A 4,198-nucleotide genomic window follows, 5' to 3' on the forward strand; every position below is an offset into this window, starting at 1 on the left:
AGTTTCTGCCTCAAAGTTTTTGCACTTCTTACTGGAATGTACTTCCTCTAGGCATCCATAAGGCTTTTTTCTTCTTCTCTTCATGTTTTTGCTCAAATGTCACCTTCTCAGCTTTTCCCAACCACCCTCTTTAAGGCACAATACCCTCTTCCTCCTGCCTTATATTTTCTCTTCTTTTCCTGTTTTTTTTCTCCATATTATTTATTATCTTCTAAATAAATAATTGGAGAAGGGAATGGCATCCCACTCCAGTGTTCTTGCCTGGAGAATCCTATGGATGGAGGAGCCTTGTGGGCCCCAATCCATGGGGTCACAAAGAGTTGGACACAATTGAGCAACTAACACACACAAATAAATAATTTGAAAACCTAGTGATTGATACGCTCATTTCCTACCATTACAATCAAAGTATATGAGAGCAAGGATTTTTTTTTTTTGTCTTGTTTTGTCCGCTTTTGTGTGCCAAGTGCCTAGAATAGTACCTGGTGCTTAGAGAGCTCAACATTTATTTGTTGAGTAAATGAATTTTAAAAAACATCCTAATATGTGGGTCAGACAACGCACAGCTGGAGATCGGATCTAGTGCATGGCTCATGAGTTTACAACTTCTGTTTTAGACCCTTACTGAGAAGTCCTTGGAGGAAAGTGCCATTTAGAGTGGCAAGCAATTTCCTGCCTCTCACAAAGTAGATGTTTGATTTATTTTGTTCTGGGAAATAGACCGCAAGGAGTTTTTAAGAAAAGTTTAATAAATTCCAGTGAGCCCCACATCTGCCTGCCTGCCTGTCTCTTCACAGAAGACTGTGACAGAAGTCTATTTCTCATACTATCTCTGCTATAAATTCTAGAATTGTTCACATCCAAATTTCTGTCTCAGTCTTGCGATGGGGACCAGTTGTGGTCCCCATAGTTACACCAGCTAACACATTCCCTTTTGTATATTGACTTGGTTTGAGCTGGGTTTCTGTCACTGTGAGTGAAAGAGTCCTGACAAGTTTCACGTGATTTGGGCCAAGCTGTTTCACATTTCTGAGTCTCAGCTTCTTTTCTTATAAAAAGGGAAGGGGTCAGATTACATAAGCAGCAAAGCTCCTTCTAGGATTTTAACACTTCAGAATTCTAGTACGTTTAAGGCTACCAATCTATGGAACCCAAACATTTTTGACTGTAGGCAAACTTGGTTCCCTGGAGCCACATGTCACTCTTGGCCTGATCACCACCGCCCCTCCAACATGACAGTGTCTATTGCTTCCACCTCTTTTGGGGGGTTGGTTGTTCTGATTATGTGTTCTGAACACATGGTCCTGTTGGAAGAGCTGCCTGTATTTTCCTTCTGGTATCTCCAGATATGTCCTACAATATGATCTTTGTGGACACATTTTCCTTCTTCCTCACCCCAACTACTGTTTGTCTTTTCCTCTCTTGTTCCATGTCTTGCTAAAAAGTCATGATCACTTGTTCCACAGCATTTAGACATTCTTAGATCTTTCATGCCAGGACCCTAGTGTGTGAATCTTCCTCTTGCTTCAGCTCCTGCCCCATCCCTCCGCTAAACACAGCCCACTTCCAGAAGAATAGAAAATCCTCAATGAGATTAAAACTTTCATTTAGGCCAGGAAAACAGCTTATCTTCTGAAAACACCAACTTTCCACTTAGCAAGTGCTCTTGAGGGTAAGAAATATAAGTATTAGCTTAACACTTTCTTGGAATGCAGAGACAGAATATTCAGAAACCAAAGCAGAATTAGCTTTGAGTGTGAGTATGAGTGTGTGTGTAAGGCAAGTGTGTTGGTAATGAACATGCCTTTTATACCCTGAGCTCCCTTTCTTACTGCAAGATCCTCTCCTCCGCCTTTTTTAATTGCTGTCCCAAAGTCCAGCCAGGCTACAAATACCTGCTGAAGTCCCTCTGAATGGAACAGCCTTGTACAAAGCTCACCTCCCAAGAGGGCTGAAGGGAGTAGAGCCCTCACTGAAATGTGAAAAAGGATTGCCCTCCTGTTACTGGATGATTTCCCTCAGTGCTTCCTCAGTAGTTTCAGCTGCAGCATTCAGTTAAAGCCTCTTGCAAAAATGACTCCTCCAAATCTGGGGAGAAGGACAGCTTTTCCTTTGTTTAAAGTCTCCTCCACTGCCCACCCTGCCCAGTGGGTACTGGGTGGAAAATGTATTATGGTGATGTTCTAAAACGAAGGAACGCTCGACCTGTCCCCAAGGCCATGCGAGTGGGGAGTGTCAGGGGATCTCTGTGGCTATGTGCAGAGCTTAGAAAAGGGGCCGATTGCTTCTCCAGTCTTTGAGAGAAAGCTGCATGTTCATGGTATAATCTCCCCTTGGGGACCGAACCCCTCTGATTTTGTTAACAAATATATTAGATGACATTTGAAAATTCTTTCTACACATAGCTTTTTATTAGGTGCTATTCTCTTCTCTCCCTCACCCTCATCCCACCCCCCAGCTCCCCAGCCCTTCTAGAAAATCAGCGTGCATCTGAACACTGGGAGGAGAGGGAGGCAGTGCACCCGCTTCATCCCAGCCTGCCAGAAAGACCCAGGCGCTCATCCACAAAGACAGCTGCGGCTGAACAGGATGTGTTTCCATCCTCCAATGTTTCCTGTCTTTCTAGTGACTTCCTATCTCTCGTTGATTGACAAATTGTTTTAAGATGCTGGAGACTGATGAAAAACAAAACCAAATCCTGCTGTGATCCTTTCACAACTGGGCCCTTTCTGTTCATCTCTGAGTGGCAGGCAGGACTTAGTGTGATCAAAAAGGAGAAGACTGAAGGGACATCACTCTGAAGAGAGGAAGGCAAGGCCAGGGGCTCTGTCTCAAGGCCTAGAGCTCTGAGTCGCCCTGGCACAGGCATGGGAAAGCCAGACCTGCAGAGAGGAATGGGCAGAGCCCCCAAACCCAGGTAGGTCTGAGGAACCCTGGGAGGGTTACTTTTCCTGGCATTCCTTTTCCTCTCCTGTAATTTGCGAGGTTTGTGGGAGAATTCCCTCACATCCTTGTACCTCACTGTTCTCATTTCACACCCTTGTATCTCACTGTTCTTATTTGTAAATGGAAGGGCTCTGCAATAGGCACTTCTGAGATCCTGTGGTTCTGAGGCTGACATGAGCCAGGATGGGCCACGTCTCAAGTAGCTGGGCTGTCTAGTAGGGCCTCCAGAGGTGGCTACACTGCTCTTTCCAGACCAGTGGTTCTCAAAATTGAGGTGCATCAGGATCCCCTGGAGGGTTTGCTGAAGCGGGCTGCTGGCCCCACCCTCAGAGTTGCCTTTCAGTAGGACTGGGGTGGGGCCTGAGAATTTACACTTCTAACAAGTTCCCAGGTGCACCCCTGCCGCTAGTCTGGGGATCGCGTATTGAGCATCACATGGAGCAACGCCCAGGGCGTGGGGGAACCGCTGAGAAGAAGGTCACGAGGGTTGAGCAAAGGCCGCCTGGGCAGCCGCGCTCAGGATGCTTACCTCTCCCTCCCACCTGCAGGGGGCAGCCTGGATCTGCCTCAGCCTAGAGGAAGCACCGGGTTAAGTTATCTCATGATAAAATAAATACTCCAGTTTCCTGAAAAATTCTAGGTAGATGTAAACCTACCTCTCGGGTCTGAGGAACCCTTGTAGACTGAGTGTTCTCAGCCTGGATAGCTGGGCTGTTACTACTGAAAGAGACCAACTCTGCTAATGCTGGACTCCCGGGTAGGAAGCGTGTTCTTTCGCCTGAAGGCTCCCACTGCTGGCGAAGTGCGGGCTTTGCCTCAGGGCCCCGGAAATGTTCCACGGACGAACAAATTAAGACCCTGAATATTTGTGCAAGAGCCGATGAAAGAGAAGGGCAGAGAGTGATGGAATGAGTTTTACACATGGTCAGTCTACAGGGGCACTGACCATTGTTTCGGAAAGCAAAAGTATCTTCTGGTGCTAGGTGATTCTCCCCTGTGAAACTGCACAGGCCTTCCCAAAAGCTAACGTGTTCAGATGGGCAGAGGGCTGCAGGAGCAAAACCAGCCAGCAGGGGTCGCCTTCACATTTGCTCCTTGGGGGGGGGGGGTCTTAGCCTTGTGCAAGATATTTCCCAGTCATCTGTTCTTAAAATTATTAAAGCCCGTTATACTGAGAAGCCTAAAACTTTTATTTAAAACAAAGTGAAAATAAATAAGCAATACAAGACAAAAAACACAAAGAAAACCTCCA

Source organism: Ovis aries, chromosome 3 (genome assembly GCF_016772045.2).
Source record: "Ovis aries strain OAR_USU_Benz2616 breed Rambouillet chromosome 3, ARS-UI_Ramb_v3.0, whole genome shotgun sequence".
In the NCBI taxonomy this organism is placed as follows: Eukaryota; Metazoa; Chordata; class Mammalia; order Artiodactyla; family Bovidae; genus Ovis; species Ovis aries.